Source organism: Lacerta agilis, chromosome 18 (assembly GCF_009819535.1).
Source record: "Lacerta agilis isolate rLacAgi1 chromosome 18, rLacAgi1.pri, whole genome shotgun sequence".
NCBI classification, from domain to species: Eukaryota; Metazoa; Chordata; class Lepidosauria; order Squamata; family Lacertidae; genus Lacerta; species Lacerta agilis.
The window spans coordinates 1,472,426-1,490,920 of NC_046329.1; the positions used below are offsets into that span (position 1 = coordinate 1,472,426).

At 46.7% G+C, this 18,495-nt stretch overlaps 1 protein-coding gene across 1 annotated transcript in view; it reads left to right on the forward strand.

The window, feature by feature from the left end:
- Positions 1-5,724: 5,724 nt before the first annotated feature.
- Positions 5,725-18,495, forward strand: part of GATAD2A (GATA zinc finger domain containing 2A) — a 75,024-nt gene continuing 62,253 nt past the window's right edge. The window contains exon 1 of the mRNA XM_033136534.1: positions 5,725-5,778. The gene's annotated coding sequence lies outside the window, so the exon portion shown is untranslated. The remainder of the gene's footprint in view (positions 5,779-18,495) is intronic.

An 18,495-nucleotide genomic window follows, 5' to 3' on the forward strand; every position in this document is an offset into this window, starting at 1 on the left:
ATTTGCTTGTTTGAGGGCAGCACAGAAGGATGGCCTATTCCCAGGATTTTCAGGCAAAGGGGAGGCAATGATTATGTTGATTTTCCCAGACAGTTGCTCAGGGACCAGAAGTGTAAACTGCCGCAGAGGCTGAACTCTTCAACCTCCCTCTGCCCCCACCTCCAAGGCACCCTTCAGGCACCATCTCTAGAGTTAACAAGAGGACAGGTTGCTCAATATTGGCATTAGTATTTTAAAAAGAGAGAGAGAGAGAGGAAAAAGTGATATTAGTGACAAATTAAGCATGTTTTGACAAATGTGTTTGAGAGGCATTAAGTGGTTCTTACAACTTGGAAAAAGCACTATGTTGATCCTGAGAGAACTCTCCCACACTTTGGGTTAGAAACTCTCCACCCCTCTGGGAAAGACCCGTGTTTAAATTGCTTGCAGGGGTTGGCTCTATCAGGCCATGTGTTGAGTATGTCTGCTGTAATACCTGCGCCCCCCAAAAAAAGTTCCCCACCCGCCCACCCCATCCCAACAGACCCCTGTCTTACGACCAGGGGCCCCACCTTCCCAGAAAACCCTCATTTTGGCCAGTTAGGTGGGCACCTTTGTAACTTTGCACAGTTAAAAGTGTGGCACCTGCCCAACTCGATGTGAGAAATTATTTGCTTGGTCACTCTTCACAATCCTCCTCTCTCCTGCTCATGTAAGGCTCTCTGTGAAAGAGTTCTTTTTATGTACTTAAAAAAGAAAGTGCGCTTTAGTAAATTTGTACAGTTTTGTCTTTTAGCCTTTTTCCAAAAAAAGTGTTTAATCTTTTCCTAGCGATAACGTGCAGACATTAAAAAAATGTACAGTGGTTTTATTTTGTCTTCATTTTCAGGAGCCAAAGTGCCTTTTCACCTTAGTCCATGGGGTGGGTTTTCGGAGAACCTCGGGTTTTCTTCTGTCATTGGGTGTGTGTGTGTATTTTGAGCAGAACTGTGTGTAGGTGTCTGGATTCAGGTGCTTCCTAAAAATTTCAGCTTGGTTTTTAAAAATGAAGTTTCTAACCAAGCTGTGACTCCTAGGTAGTAGCAGTGGTGCCTGTGGGAACCAAGTGGTTTTCCAGCAGAGGTTAGATGACCATCTGTCATGGATGCTTTAGTTGAGATTCTGCATTGCAAGGGGGTTGGGCTAGATGACCCTCGGGGTACCCATCCATCTCTACAGTTCTTTGATTTGTGCATTTATCCATTAAGCAGTAGGTAAAACGCAGGTACAAACATCTTGGTTACATGATGTGGTAAAATGTTTCTCAATTGTAGCCATTTACGAGGTCTGGGCCTGAAGCCCCAGACGAGACCTTCATTACTTATAGTGTTCAGGCTAATAGAAAGAACAACTGGAGGAAATGTAACTTCCTTCTAGGTGAGGGCTGTTACCACAACCTAGCTGAGTCTAGGAATACAGATTTATGGTCTTGATCCAGGGTCAGCAAACTTTTTCAGCAGGGGGCCGGTCCACTGTCCCTCAGGCCTTGTGGGGGGCCGGACTATATTTTGAAAAAAAAAATGAACCAATTCCTGTGCCCCACAAATAACCCAGAGATGCATTTTAAATAAAAGCACACATTCTACTTATGTAAAAACACCAGGCAAGCCCCACAAATAACCCAGAGGTGCATTTTAAATAAAAGCACACATTCTACTCATGTAAAAACACGCTGATTCCTGGACTGTCTGTGGGTCAGATTTAGAAGGCGATTGAGCCGGATCCGGCCCCTGGGCCTTAGTTTGGGGACCCCTGTCTTAACCTCTTCGTGCAATAACTAGCATTGCACATGCTATGGTTATAGTTGACTGCAATCTCCCACAAGAATTACTTATGTTTAAACTACAGTAGAAGAGGCAGCAGTTCTTGTTCATCAGCCCTGATCCCCAGGAAAGCTGAATCATTTGTTTGCATGTTTTGTGTTCTGAGAAAGAATTGGCTACACACAAACTTGTAAAGGGGTGGAGGAGTGGGTGCGTTTTAAGGCCTAAGCGGGGAATTGAGCATGTTCCCTGGTTTGAATCCTGCCTCACCAGGTGTCTTAATTACAGGTAGGTGTTGGTCTGCCATAGTAAATAAATAAATAAATAAAAATTCCTTCCAGTAGCACCTTAGAGTATCTGAAGAAGTGTGCATGCACATGAAAGCTCATACCAAGAACAAACTTAGTTGGTCTCTAAGGTGCTACTGGAAGGAATTTTTAAATTTTGTTTTGCAGGTGTCTTAAGTTAAGCCCCTTCTGCATCAAATCTCTGCATCCGTTTTCCCTGCCTACACTATGGAGGCTAATAAATACTGATCTTCCTTGCAGGGTTGTTGTAAGCCTTGCAAAAAAGGAGAATGGGTAGGAGGAAATTTTGACTACTATTCTTAAGAAAGAAAAGCAAGTTAAAGTCTCCCTAGCAGAGCTATTCAGCCCCTCACATTCATTTCTCCTTAATAGAAGCATGGAGCCTGTTGATACACTTTAAAGTCCCAGCCTATCCCTTTAAAAACTTTCTTATTGGTGAACTGGCTTCGTCAGTCAAAGAGAGCTGAAGAATCACTTGAAGGACATGGATGGTTATAGTAATGGGCCTTGATTATGGTAATAGGCCTTGATTTTGATAGGTTGGGCTTGCTTAATTGATGGGCCAGCAATCCATTCTTCACAGAGGATGATGAGAACATTTGTGGAGCACAGCGGTAAAGGGGTGGGGAATTTGAATCAGCCAACACATCCGGTTCTGATTCAAGCGCCCTGCTCCATTGCAGGGATTTAGAAATAAGTTTAAATTAGCCCACAAAAGTGCCTAATGCTTACCAGGGAGTAAGTCCCATAGAATTCTATAGGGGTCCATTCTGAGTGTGCATGCACAGCGTCATGGTATGCATTCTTTAACCTCCATTGACGTGTTTTCTATACCTATGCCCTAAGGCAGAGGTTTTCAACCTTTTTGAGTCCACAGCTCCCTTTACTGACCACATTATTTCTGTGGGAAACACCACTTAACACTGGGACTTGGATTTGAAGGTTGCTGTGTTCTAACCCCAACACGCTTCACTGGAAATCAATGACACCGTCAGTCATAACCATCAGTTTCAATGGCCCTACACTGAGTAAAATTAACACTGGCAACATCCCTATATAATATATAATATAATTAATATAATATGAATCTGGCTCAGGGAAGACCCATTGGAGGCCAGTGACCCCCGAGTCAACCACACCAATCAAATTTAGTAGGTCTCCTGGGTATTATTTTTCTTACTATTACAGTTTATTGGCCATCCATTGCCCACCTGTTTTAATGGGTTTCCTCTTGAGCAGGACTCAACATTGCCTACAACCCAATAATGAAGAAGGATTTCCCCAGCAAAGTCCTACTCAAGAGTAGAATCCACTGGAGTCAAAGGGTCCAGGTTGCCCCACTATTTTTCAACAGACAGCCTCGGCAGGAAGAAGTCACTCCAGGGTGCCACAGCACACTGGTTGAAAACCTAGGCCCTATGAAGTAAGTCACCACACCAAAAAACCAACCACAGCAAAAGCAAACAAAAACACCAGAAAGGGCTGTTTGCACATTGAGGCTCCTTTTTAGAGTAGACCTATACTGAAATTGTTGGGCATGACCAACTTAAGTCCATAGATTTAAATAGGATTTGGCTGCATATAACTCAGTTTCTCAGTAAGTCTAATGACCTGGCCAAAGGAGCGGGGAGATGTCAATTTGTATAAAAACTATGCGTTAATTTACAGTGAGAGCTGCAAATTTAGAAGTGGTTGCTAGAATTCGGATGGAAATGCAATGTGTCACCCCCTGGTAGGGGAGGGAGGCCAGTGACCACATGACCTGTATGTGCTCCTACATTTTAAGATGTTGTGACGGACAGCTTTATTATCATAATTAATTAAATTTATTAGTTGCTTAATTTTGCCACTGCAACTCAAAATGACTTGAAATATTTTAAACAAAAAGCAAACACATTGATGCATACATTAAAACTGGCAAAGCGCTCCATAGTAGACAGTTAAAAGACAAAGGCCTGAATAATGTTTTTGCCTGGCACCTAAAGCCAAGTAACGATGGCGCCAGGGAAGCCTCCCTGGGGAAACCACTACAGAAAAGGGCCCGTTCTCATGCTGCCACCCTCCACTGCCTCCGATGGAAGGGGCACATGAAGAAGGGTCTCAGATGATAAACACAGCATCCGGGTCAGTCCATACAGTGAGACAGTCCGTGAGGTATTGGGGACCTGAGGCTGCATATGACTATAGGTTAAAACCAGAGCTTTGAGTTGGCCTTTAAAACCCTCCTGCTCTCTCTTTTTAGGGGACTTTTAATCTTTAGACTCGAACCAGGTTATTGCTTTGAATAGAGGGCTGTCTTCTGTAAAGAGGTAGATACGGTCACCCTAAGAAGTGTCTGTGTGAGAGGGGAGGTCATTTTATCCTTTCCTAACTTCCTATTGAACCTGCCCTGAGGAGTAGAATCTTACTGCATAATCTGGAGAATGAGAATTTATTTTTTGGCAGTGCATACAGAAGGTCCCTAGGTTCTATCCCCAGTTACAGCTGTAACCCTGAAAATTTAGGGAGGAAATACAAAACTCCTTACAAAGTGGGTAAAAACAATTATAACTTTTATTTTTTTAAACTCCATTGCTTTCAAATGGGAACCTGAGACGGCCAGTGCAATAAATTGTACTTTTATGTGCTTGGGCAAAGAGTCTGCAACATAGAGATACCTGTTGGGCAAAGCAATATATTAATACACCACCGGGATCTTTTTCGGCGCTTCCAACTTGCAATGGCACCTGTGTGCCTTTTATTATAGTGGTACTCTACTATCAATGCAAAAACGAAGAGGATTTTCCCATAGAGACTGACTGCCACTCTGATTCCATAGGGGGGGGGGGAACATATCCACCATCTGATGCTTTCGCTTTCTTACCCGAAGACGCGATTGTCTTTCAGCTAACTCTATGGCAGAAGAAAAGGGGCGTGGAGAAGGGGGGAATGACGAAGGAGGCGTGTCTTAAGCAGAGTGCGATGAAGTTGAAGGATCCTTTGAGACCCGCCTTCTGTTTGTTCTTATTGGCCTATTCCTCCCCTTACCCCTACACTGACCTCACCCTTTAAAACTTCCCATTGGTCGCATCTCGCTGCCTATCAAGCAAAATCGACGGATTAGAATATCACGTGAGGGGGCGCGCCTCGAACCGGCACGCAGATACGCGAGGCGAAAAGTGGAGAGGCGGTGAGTCACAAAGGGGCGTGGCCTATACAAGAAAGTGGGTGCGGCTAGCAGGCACGCCGACGTGCGAGGCCAGAAGGGGAGGCGCGGAATTGCAGGAGGGGCGTGGCTTGAATGGGGAAAGCAGTGACGGCGCGCGAGGAGGCGGAGAGGAAAAACAGAAGGGGGCGTGGCGCCGCGAAGCCGGCGGATAGGCTGCGGTCGGAAAGTGGGCGGGGGGAGCAGCCGGCGTCGTCGAAAGTAAGAGAGGAAAGAGGGGGCGTGACCCGACGCTGGAAGCCGATCGCCCGCCTTTTTTTCCCCTTTGCCCTTCCCCGCGCACGCGCACTCGCCTCTCGGGGCCTTTCCTCCCGCCTCCTGTCAGCGGCCACCTGAGGGAGCCTCCTCCCCTCCCCCACCGCGCTTTCCTCCCCTCAGCCGGGCCAAGCCGGGCCTTGCCTTGCCGAGGGAGGAGGACGAGGAAGGAGGAGGAGGAGGCCGGCGGCGGCGAAGGAGGAGAAGGCCCTCGGGAGGAAAAGCTGAGGTAAAGTCCGCGGGGCCTTCGTTCGGGGGCTTCGAAGGGAGGGGAAGGAAAGAAGTTCCTGTCGTGAGGGGGGATTTTTTTGGGGGTGAGGGAATCCCCACCCCCACCGCACACACACCGCGTGTCACTTAGGAGGACGGGAGAGCAAACGGAAAGGGGGGGGGTTCTAATATTTTAATTATTTTAATATTATTCCTTAAATTTCCATATCCCGCCCTTACTCCCAAAGGAGCCCCCACATTTTCCTGCCACCGCCACCTTTTCTGTCACGCGAGGGCGCAATGTTGGGGAGGGGAGAGGAGAATATATAGATGTGTGTGTGTTGTGTGTGCGCTTTTTCTGGGGGTCCTCAAGGGTGTGTGCACCTTTTTCCCCCAAGAAGAAAAGCACTATGTATATATATTATAGATGTATGTATGTATGTATGTATGTCTGACAGGCCAGTGTGAGTATTCATATAATCATATAATTTTTTAGAGTTGGAAGGGACCCTGAGGATCATCTAGCACAACCCCCTGCAAGGCAGGAATAGGCAGCTGTCCCTACGTGGTGTTATCAGCACAATGCTCTAACCAGGAGCCATGTAAACGGGTGTGTATTTTCGAGCTGGTTTTGTTGGTTAAGGGGCAGAAAGCAGGAGGTGTTTTTTTTTGGGGGGGGGTGTTCAGAGGTTGAGCAGAGGAAGTTTTTTGGGGGGGTTGGAGGGGTTGAGGAAAGAAAGCTGGGGAAGTGTTTGGAGTTTAGGGGGCGTTTAGGTTTTGCGGGTGGCGCTGTGGGTTAAACCACAGAGCCTAGGGCTTGCCGATCAGAAGGTCAGCGGTTCGAATCCCTGCAAAGCTGTTCAAACCCAGCTCCTGCCAACCTAGCAGTTTGAAAGCACATCAAAGTGCAAGTAGATCAATAGGTACCTCTCCAGCGGGAAGGTAAACGGCGTTTTCGTGCGCTGCTCTGGTTTGCCAGAAGCGGCTTAGTCATGCTGGCCACATGACTCGGAAGCTGTAATGCTGGCTCCCTCGGCCAGTAATGAGCGCCACAACCCCAGAGTCGTCCGCGACTGGACCTAATGGTCAGGGGTCCCATAGAACAAACTTACATAGAAGTTTGTTTGGGGGTGTTTGAGGGGCCGAGAAGCAGGAGTTTTTTTTGGGGGGGTTGAGGGGATGAGCAGAGGGAGGTTTGTGTTAAGGTGTCAATGGATTTGGTACTAGGAAGCAGGAGGGGTGTTTGCCATGGAAGGAAGTTATGGTAGGTTGGGTGGTTTAGGTTCAGGGGGAGCAATAATAATAATAATAATAATAATCTGCACCATCAATGGCTAACAGTCATTCATTTGTTCCCCACCCATCTGACTGGGTTGCCCCAGCCACTCTGGGTAGCTTCCAACACATAAAAAACATAATAAAATATCAAACATTTCAAAACTTCCTTATACAGGGCTGCCTTCAGATGTATTTTAAAGGTTATATAGTTACTTATCTCCTTGACATCTAATGGGAGGGCTTTGGAGATGGTTTGTGGGGGGGGTTCAGAGGGAGTTTGGGGGTGCTCAAAGAATGAGCACTGAGGACAGCATTTAACAGTATACCACTTGATTGTCGCAAGGCTTCTAAGGGGTTTACAAGCAATATTAAAATTATCAATAAAAGCATTTACAGATAATTGAAATTAAGAGTTAAAAAAAAATTGTGGTTCTCAACATCTAGGGAGCCCAGCTTATGTGTCCATCCCTGTTGCACATTACAATTCTATGTAGCTTTCTGGATCCAGACCCCAAAGTTTTTGTTCTGCATGTAGGTGGCACCTTAAGCGAGGAGATGGTAAGTGTCTGGCACGTCTCCCCTCACACATTAAGGCGGGGAAAGTTGTTGCTGGAGAATAGGCTATATTTATGTTAAGACTATTGCAACACACTGTATGTCGGGGCTGCTGTTCAAAATCATCTGGAAACCTGGTCCAAAACGGGCCTTCTTAGTAATTTACACACCCACTCCACACACTTATGGAGTAATTTCCCAAGGAGGCTTGCCTGGCCCCATCTCTCTGGTGATGAAGTCCTTTCTTTTGATGTTGCTAACTGCAGCTCCCATTGGCCCCAGCATACATGGCCAGTGGCCAGGGATTATGGAAGCTGGGTTCATCAACATCTGGGGGAGGGACAAAGATTTCCCACACCTGATTCTAGACTTTGGGTCTCCTGAACTTGTATTAACCTCTCCCACCTTTGTTTCTTCCAGGTGTTTTGGACTACAACTCCCAGCTGCCACAGCCAGCACAGTCGGGAACCCATCAGCCTTGACATCATAGAACCAGGCTGGCTAGAGCTGATTAGTACTGTAGTCCAAAACATCTGGAGAGCACCAGGTTGGCAAAAGCGGCTTCAATAATCTGCGCCTTTGTTGTTTTTTATTTTGGGAGTGTGGCATGGCAGTTGTTTTGTTGTTTTTATGTAATTCATCCACCTCCCCTTTTAAATGTTTTTTTTTTTTTTACTTTTCTTTTTTAGCTCCCCCCCCCCCTTATTTATCACCAGCCATCCAAAGAACCTTGTTATGGGGTGGCAAAGAAATATCAAAAAATAAATAAGGAAGAAAAGAGGTACCAAGAGTGGTGGGTGAAGAAGAAGGAATTTGCTTTGTACATATGGAGCTGACTTAGACAAAATCTGATCATTGGTCTGTTTGTCTCAGTATTTTCTGCACTGACTGGCAATAGTTCTACAGGGTTTCACAGTCAGGTGGTATTCCCAGCTCCTAGAGGTGCCTGAGATTGAACTTTGGACTTTTTACATGCAAAACATGTGCTATACTACTCAGCTGTGGACCTTCTAAAGATAATGTAAAATTCTGATCCTCATGCTTATGAACAGAGGGCTGGTTTAAATAGGAACATGCCTTCTACAGAGCTGGACTCATTGGTGTATCTAGCATTATCAACACTGGCTGGCAGTGACTCTCCAGGGTTTTGGACCAGGAGTCCTTTTCAGCCTTACCTGGAGATACTGAGGATTGAACCTGAGGCCTTCTGTGTGAAAAACAGATAGTTTACTGCTAGGCTACAGCCCATCTCCAAATATAGTCTCTAGAGAAGTGTGTGAGGGAACATGGAGGGCTCAATGAGAATGCCAGGAGAGGAGAAGAGCCGGTTAGGGAGACTTGGGAAGAGGGTGGGGTTGGTGCAATTATATGCAGGGTGGTATGGGAATCCACTGGGTCCAGGTGTTCCAGGAAGGAAGGGCAAGCTGAACTAAGATCAGGGAGGTGGGAAATCAAGAGGTACAACTAGAGGCATGCAGGGGCTTGTTTTGTCTTAGAGATGGAAGTTTTGCTGGTGGCAGAAGCCTGAGCAACGAAAGAGCAGCAAAAGGGAAGGAAAGAAAGCTCTGGGCAACATTTTGGCTAGCTGTGTTAAGTCTCTGGCAGGGAAAAGAAAGTAAACCTTAAAAAGACTTAACAAATGTATTATGGTGGAAGCTGTCATGGACTGGAGTCTAGTGCCCTCAGATATGTAAAGTCACTTGTCTGGTGTATAAACCCTGCCATATGCAAGCAGTGTGGTATCTAAAAGTATGCTTGGAGTGCCGAAAGTGGAAAGAGAGTTCTCTCTGTCTCTCATAACACCAGAATTCAGGACCATCTAATGAAGCTGAATCTTGGAAGATTTAGGGCAGACAAAGGAAATACTTTTTCAGACAGTGCATGATGAAACTGGAATCCGCTCTCACAAGAAGTAGTAATGGCTCCCAACAAGGATTAGATAAATTAACGAAGAATAAGGCTATCAGTTGCTACTGCCTATGATAATCGTACATTACTGCCAGGATCGGAGGCATAATGCAAGTTGTTTGGAATCAGAAGTGGGAGCGTTGCTGTGGTTGCACTCAGATCCTGCTGGAGGCTTCCCATTGGGACATCAAGTTGGCCACTGTGAGAACAGGATGCCAAACAGGATCAGCCACTGAACTGCAGTGCACTGTTAAAGTTTTTATGAGGTCTGGGGGGAATTAATATAGATCATGACAAGCACATTTATTTATTTATTTATTTATTTATTTATAAAAACCATCATTCCTGCCCATCATCAGGGTTGGTTACAGCAACTACATAAATAAAACCCAATAATAAAATATCACATAATGTCAAGTATGCTTGACAACAGTATGCAGGCTGATATTACAGTCTTCACAGAAAGGCAGGTCCTCATCCAGCATCTAAAGCTGAATACACTGCTCTGACCTGGCTCAGTCTTGATCTCAGGGTTGTGGGTTCAAGCCCCACAATGGGCAAAGGATTCCTCATGGTCTTACCCAACTCTGCAGTACCATGAATGTTGGGGTCGGCCTAACTCCCAGAGGAAGTGCATTCCACAACTGGAGCTTCTGTTGCTGAGAAGGCCTCTGATGGGTGACCCAGTCCTCAGATTTAACTAGTTATATTAGTTAAAGTACAGTATTCGGCCTAACTGGGCTGTTTTAGGAGGGATACATTTAATTACCTAGATCTCTAAACTCTCTATAAAAAATAACAAAAAGCATGCAGTGGATAAAACCTATTAAAAATCACCATGCAACAGAAAACTTCATTGTAGTGCACTGCTGAAATGGAAAGGCTATTGCGAGAAGAAGGGTGTCGAGCTATGCAGGCCCACAGAAGTAAACTAGCCAGTAGCCCAGGTACCTAGCACAGTGGCGAGGAACCTGTGGCCCTGCAGATCTTGCTGAACTATCAGCTTCCATCCAGCCCCAGGCAACATGACCCAGTGGTTAGGGATGACTGGAGTTGTAATTCAGCAACATCTGGAGGGCCACAGGTGTCCCCCACCCTTCCAATGGGGCTATCTGTTTCATTCTCAGCCCATGAGGCAGGTTGCTTGAGACATGATTTGGGGGCGGGCGGGCAGACTAGTGCTCTAACTACTGCACTACACTGCCTAGGGTGGCCCAGGAATGCAATTCCAATAGCCTATGATGGAATGTTCAGCTCCCCTCCTCTACCCCGCAATTGATTTCTGTTCCTGAAATAGCTGGGGAAGTGAGACATTTCCTTCCTCTTGGATACAATGACAGGGATGTTAAGTCCTCAGGTGATGAGAGAACTGCCCTACTTTTCAAATCATTAAGCCAGTGCTTTGTGTGTTTATGCTGGGGGTGGGGCCACCAAAAGCAGGGATTTCTTCGTTTCACATGTCATTCCCTCCCTCCCCAAGAAATGTGCTTTTGGAAGAAAATATTGCATGCTCTGGAGATCCATTGTGTGTGCCCCTCCTGCTTACACAGGCCATGGTTGGGGATTTGGGTTGAACAATTCCTTATAGGTTAGGAATCAAACCTTTGCTTTCTCGTGCTCCATTTAAAAAGTTATTTTAGAGATGGAGTTGTGTTGTGCTTGTGTGTGTGCCTTTTTTTCCACCTTTCCATTATCTCCAAGACAACAGCTGAAAAATTAGGAAGGTTGTCAGCTGTGCAAATCTTCTGGGGCGGGGGGGGGGAGTTATTAGCCCATGCTGTGCACCCACCCATACCTGTGCTAGACAGCTGTGGCATGCTCCCTGTGAGAAATGTATTTGGAGATATTAACCTTAGGCGACAGGGAAAGGCAACTAACACAGAAGTCTAGAAATAAAGGGGTGTTTATTTTTTCCTTTCTTTTTTCATAGTACTTGGAGTCATCCAGTAAAACATACCGTCCAACATTTCTCTGATGAAAAAAGGGGTGTCCTATAGCATAATAGTTATAGTAGTATATTTTATTTTATCCAATTATTTTAGTTGGAAAGTGGGGTGCAGGCCATTGCAGGCTGAGGGAATTCCGTGTCCTTTCTAGCTCCACAGGGGCATTCTCAGAGTTTAAGAACACGTATCCCAATACAATCTGTGAGGCAGGATAATAGCAGGCTTGCAAATGCCCCACACCTTGGTTACCTGTGGAAGAGCAAGAATCATCTCTGGCAGAACAGGTTGGGAAGCTTTATGAGAGCCCGTTTCTGTGTCTCTTCTTTCTTTCTAACCTTTTTGACACAAGTTGTGCGTTTTTGGAAAACCATTTTAAAATATGGTTAGCAGCAGCAAAAAGATAAATGTGGGCTGGTGACTTATTTGCAAGGCTGCTTGTTCCCATTTTAAAAGATGGAAGTGAGGACTGGGAACTGTAGTGCGCAGGTTAGCTGCGCCACCTCCAGAATTAATTCTGCAGCGCACTACTGTTCTTGTCTCCATCAGCAGTTCAGAAAAACAATGAGCTGTATTTTAATCCCAGGTGTGCAAATCTTGCTTTGAGGTCAACAGATTCCTTTCCCCCTCCCTCAGTCTTTCATATACACAAACCTATTTATTTAATGTAAGTTGATTAATCTTCCCCTTGTCATTCCAAGTGCACCTTTATGCACCCACCTGAACAAGTTATGCTAAGTGCAGTCACTTGAGAGCCCAGTTGAACAAGCCCCACTAAAGTCTGACACCCAAGGGTGCTAATTCTCTAATGAATAATCCTTTTAAGTCAGGGATTTGGGGTGGGGGGGCATGTTTTTCAGTTCTAGGTCCGTATTCCCTTCTGGTAAAGTTTTTGAGGACTGCATGCAAGTGGTGAACGGGGCAACAGGCAAAACTGGGCAGATCAAAGGATGCAAATTAAACATTTAGGCTGGTTTCTTCTCACCCACACCTTTCTCTCCATCCTCCATCAAGACAAGCAAAAGAGGCTTTATCACAGCTCAAAGGCACAGTGCGGTCAAACCAAAACACTCAAGGACAGAAGCCATGACAGGGTGATGCAGGGTGCCAACTTGAATCAAATATTGGGGGGGCCCAGGTAAACCCCACCCTGCATAATTGTTGTTGTTGTTAAAATTTCTATACTACCCTTCAGCTGAGACTCACAGGGTGGTTTATAATATACCTCTCTGCCATGGGCAGGGCTTCAGTCTGGGTGGAGGGCAAGGAATTATTATTATTATTATTATTATTATTATTATTATTATTAGTACCCCGCCCATCTGACTGCGTTGCCCCAGCCACTCTGGGCAGCTTCCGACATATATAAAAACGTAACTAAACATTAAAAACTTCTCAATACAGGGCTGCCTTCAGGTGTTTTCTAAAGTTTGTATAGTTACTTATCTCCTTCACTTCTGGTGGGAGGGCATTCCATAGGGTGGACACCACTACCAAAAAGACCCTCTGCCTAGTTCCCTGCAACTTCACTTCTCACAGTGAGGGAACTGCCAGAAGGTCCTTGGAGCTCGACCTCATAGCCCTGTGATAGATTATCTGCTTTGCATGTAGAAAATATTCTGTCCCTGGCATCTGTAGACATGACAGGGAAGACACCCCTAGAGAGTTGCTGCCAGTCAGTGTGGACAATACTAAGCTCAATGGACCAATGATCTGCATCACTATTAAGGTTTCTTCCTAGGTTCCTAACTGAATGCCAGACTAGATGGGCCTTTGGTGTAATCCTGCAGGGCTCTTCTTATTTTAAAGTCACCAGCTCCACTGTATGGATGGTTCCTAGGCACAAACCCCTTTTCATTCCCCTGCTCTTCTGTCACTGTACTGTTTGCCATGTGCTGAAATATCCCTGTGCTTCATTATAATAATGATTTTTTTAAAAAAAAAGTTCTGGTCTGTAGATCAGAGGCACACACCAGCTTGGTACCCTCCAGATTTTGTGGGCCACTGTGAAAACAGGACGCTGGAAGGCAGGACTTGAACCCATGGCTTCAAGTGACAAGAAAGAAGATTCTGACTCAACTTCTGGAATAACTTTCTGACAGTGGAACAGACTCCCTCAGGAGCTGGTGGACTCCTTGGAGGTTTTTCAGCAGAGGTTGGATGGCCATCTGTCCTAGCTGCTTTAGCTGAGATTTCTGCATTACAGGGGGTTGGACTAGATGGCCCTTGGGGTCCCTTCCAACTCAACAATTCTGTGACTGGATAGGTCATTGGCTCGATCCAGCAGGACTCTTCTTACATTCCTCATTCTTGGCAATCAACATGGCCCAGTGCCCAGAGATGATGATAGCAGAAGTGTACTCCAACAACATCTGGAAGGCATTACATTGGCTAACCCTGGGGGAGGTGACTAGCCTTCACACAGCCTACCAGGCAGACAGGTATACCTTGAACTGTCCTCCACCTCTGCCCTTTTTCTTCCCTCACTCTCAAAATGGGGTACAATCTCTGGCCTGTCTCAAGAGAACACACTTTGTGTGTGCAAATTAATATTTAGGAAAGCAGATGATGTAACCCTTGCTATTTCTGTCGTCACTATCCTTAGCTGGAAGGAACCTAAAGGGAAACCCCTCCACATTTTGTTCATTTAAAAATATTAGCAGTATTCAACTAAGGCCCCCCTCGCTTGACCCTACACGCTTGCTTCCTCTTCCAAGGCCCCAGAATCAGAACATTAATAGTTAAACAAATGTGAAAAGGTAGGCCTGTGATTTGTGACTTGGCGTTGTTGCCTCACCGTTGTGAAATGGCATTAACATAGTTTATTAGGCCCGCCTCCAGAGGGACTGTCTTTGTTCCCATATTTGCAAGACCGTTGTGTGTTCTCCTTTGCATGCAAAAGGTCCCAGGTTTAATTCCAGGAATTTCCAGGTAGGATTCGGAGACACTCCTGTCTTTAAAAAAAACAAAAAACCATGGGGACTGAAATCTTACTACCGTACATCTTTGAAATTGTCCATAGGTTATATTGTTCTTAACACTGCATGCTATTACAGTAGTTGGAAACCTATCCAGACAGCAACAAGGTCAGGGAGATCACTTGCACTTCACCATCAGCTTCCATTGGGGATGCAGGGCAATAGTCAGGGATGATGACAGCTAGAGTCTAGTACCCCACCCATCTGATAGGGTTGCCCCAGCCACTCTGGGCAACTTCCAACAGAATGTAAAAATACAATGAAACATCAGATATTAAAAACTTCCCCATACAGGGCTGCCTTCAGATGTCTCTGGAAAGCCATGCAGTTGTTTATCTCCCTGACATTGGGCGGGAGGGCATTCCACAGGGCAGGTGCCACACCTGAGAAGGCCCTCTGCCCGGTTCCCTGTAGCTTCACATTTCGTAAATGGGGAACCACAAGAAGGCCCTTGGAGCTGGACCTCAGTGTCCGGGCTGAATGATGGGGGTGGGAAAGGTCCTTCAGGTATAGAGGGCCAAGGCTGTTTAGGGCTTTAAAGGTCAACACCAACACTTTGAATTGTGCTTGGAAACATACTGGGAGCCAGTGTAGAACAAGGGAAGCAGTTGCCAAACAGGTCACTCTGTGGCAGCCCCTAAGCTGTGGAGCCCCCTCTCTACAGAGGTGAGCATGGCACCTTAAATTGTATGGAATCAGAACTGTAGACTTGGAAGGGACCCTGAGGGTCATCTAATCCAAACCCCTGCAATGCAAGAATCTCAACTAAAGGAGCCATGAAAATGGCCATTCAACCTCTGCTTAAAAAGCTCCAAGGAAAGTACTTTACTGTATGCAGAAAACACACCTCTTAACCTTCACTTTGACACCCTAATTTGTTCCTCACAAGTGGGGAGAGATACTGTTGTACTCGTGTCCTGCTTGTGTTTTTTCTCAAAAGAGGCATTTGGTTGGTCACTTTGAGAACAGGATCATAGACTAGATGGGCTGTTGCCCTGAGCAGCAGGGCTCTTCTTGTGTTGCTGTATCTTTAGGACCCACCTTATCCTTCCTGATTGCAAATTCTTTAAACAATTTCAATAAGTCTTTATACATTGCTGTAACCTGCCCCGGCATCTTACGTGGAAGAGTGTATCGAGTGCTAGCCCTACTCAGAACAGACACGCTGAAATTAAAAGGCCAAAGTGAGTCATGCCCATCAATTTCAGTAGGTCTACTCTAAGCAGGATTGGTACTGGGCTTTATTTCTTGGCCACTCTGACCTTAAACTTTGCACAGCTGTTTACGGTGCACTGTCTCCAGACTCCCTCTTAAAATGCTGTAGGACTGGGCAGCATCTTCTGTAGCAGATTCCTGTTTCAACTTATACGATCTGCCCTCCTGTTGAGAATTTTAGGTTTAAGAAAGCTGGCCATGTTTCCCTGGCAAAATCTAAGAAAACGAAAAAGGTCTTCCTCTGTTCCATTTGTTTAGGTAAAGAAGGAAAAAGACAGTAGATAGCCATTTTCCCTTCGGACCCACCCTGCTCCTACAAACTCACCAGGGAATATAATTAATGCAGCACAGCTGATGCCTTCCGTTCTTCAAACACAGCGTTACCTTAAAGGCACACCCCAGAACGTGACACCTAAAAGACCTTGGAATGCTGACAGCCATCATGGCCAGCCTCAGCCTCATGACCAGCCAGACCACACCTTTTTTCACCTGCTTTGCATTCCAGATTTTATTGTGTTCACTGAAGGGCAGTTGGTGTAAGGGCTGGGCGTGTTGCCACTGCACTTGCCTCTGCTGTAGATGTGCCATGCTCCCCATCATCAAAGATGGGGTGGGGGAGCTGTAGTGAGCACAAGAGATTGGATGGAAGTTATTAATACCGTATTTACTCAAATCTAATTGCTCACCTCATTTGGCCAAATTACGTTGTGAAAATTAAGGCGTTCATTATATTCGATGGCACATGTACATTCGCCAGCAAATACCTTTTTTGGTTTCAAGGTTCTGAAAATTGAGGTGCACATTAGATCCGATGGCACATTAGACTTGAATAAATATGGTAACCTTAAAGAGATTTAAAAGTCGCTGATGGAAGAAGCCTAAGAGCTGTAGCCCACAGGAGACTGGAGCAGGGTCCACCACTGTGCAAGCCTTGCATCCAAAGTAGACCCACTGAGTTGCACCTTCTACACAGGGCAGACCCACTGAGATGAATGGACCTGTGTTGGTTATGTCCATCTATTTCAACAGTTCTAACTCCTGGGTAGAATTAACATAAGATACAGCCCACTGACATGAAAGGACATGGCTAGATTGGGCCCATTCACTTTAGTGGCTCTACTGTTGAGTAGAACAATGCTTTTCATGCAGCCAATTCCTGGAGTCTCTCCTTCTAAATAAAAAATGGGGTGGGGTTCTTCTGCCTGTGACTCCTGGGAAGGCACTGCTAGTAGCAGTAGACCATGGTGGCTGGTGTGTGTGCCCCCCCCCCCAGTGGCTTGAACCCGGAACCTCCTGCATACAAAGCAGGTTCCCAACTGCTCCCCCTAAAAACAAATTAAAATTACAGTCCTCCAGCTCTGAATAAAGTACTGGTTTTAACAGGGAACACAAAGGAAACTTGTCTTATGACGGCTGTGGCTGATTGAAGTTTGGAGCCCAGCAGTGATTGGAAGCCTCAATGGGTTTGGCCACAGGTGCTTCTTTATATCTCTAATTTTAACCCAGATTGTGAATGCCCCCAATTTCGCGGAAACTGTACCGAGCAATTGTGGTGGAGTGGGTGGGAGAACCATAGAATTGCATAGTTGCGAGGGTCGTCTAGCCCAACTCCTTGCCATGCAAGAATCTTTTGCCCAACGTGGGGCTCGAACCCGCGACCCTGAGAGTCAGACTCTACCGACTGAGCTACCCTATCCCTCGCATTAGGCCCCAACCAAAATGCCAGAAAGTCGAGAGCAAGCTTTCACCTCCACAGCGTCAGCGGAGAGCTCCGGAGCACCTGGAAGCTTGCTGACAGTTTAGTCGGCCGGCCCCGATAAAGGGATTACCGTTCCGGCCACAGCCGCCCTTATTCCCGAGTAAACGCAGCAAGCAAAGTCGTGTCGTCAGCACCCCTGGGCCTCGCTAAGCGGCCAGGCAGCTGCGAGTCCCGGGCGGCCGTCATTCTCCTTCCTCTCACTCTCCAGGTCCAACAACAAGCGCTCTCTGGCACCGACGCCCTAAGGCTGGGCGGCTTCTCCTCTTCCTCCCCCCAGTCCCATCGGACGTAGCAGCAGCAGCCTCCTCCTCTTCCCTCCCCGGGGTGGGACACGCAGGAAGAAGCCCCCTGCCTCTATATCGGCACATACCCTAGACTTGGTTTGCTGCGGTCCAGCCTCTCCACGTGGCCCCAAAGAGAAAGTAACACCCAAAAGTGGGGTACCATCCCCATTGCATCATCAGCCATCCCCACTTCCTTCTCTGCCCCGATCTCCAAGCCGATCCTTCGCTGCGCTCTCTTTTTACGCCTATCTCCCCGTTGCGCGCGCGCGCTCTTCCAGCCGTTCCATTTTGCGCAAAGTTTTTAGAGCGGAGTTGGCGAGGGCGGGAGGAGAAAAAGGAAGGAGATGGCAGAGGCGGAGTTTGCCTGCTGCCATCTAATTAAGAGCTTGGCCGGGGGAGGGAAGAGAGGAAGAGGAAGATCGAAGGAGGAGGAGGAGGATTCAAGAGCCAAGTGGGCCGGCGGCGGGCGGTGCGCGCATGCTCGCGCCCAGCGACTCCATGTGTAAAGAGCGCATTTGGCCAACGGAGGGGGGCGAGAGCGCAGCAGGATTTGGAGAGGAGGGATCTCGCCGGCCGGTTCGAAAGAGGAGGCTGCTCTTCCTCCTCGCTTCCACCCCCCCACCGCCGGTGAAGGGGGTGGACAGAAAAGGGAGGCTTTTTTTAAAAAAAGAAGTGGATCTACCCGACCTTTCGATTTGGGGGATCGTTAGAGCGGCATTGTAAGTGCGTCTCTTTAAAAGTTGGGGTTTTTCCCCCCTTTGGGATGGGGGAGGAGGAGAGAGGCGGTAGAAGTCGGACTCCTGCGGCCTCTAAAGG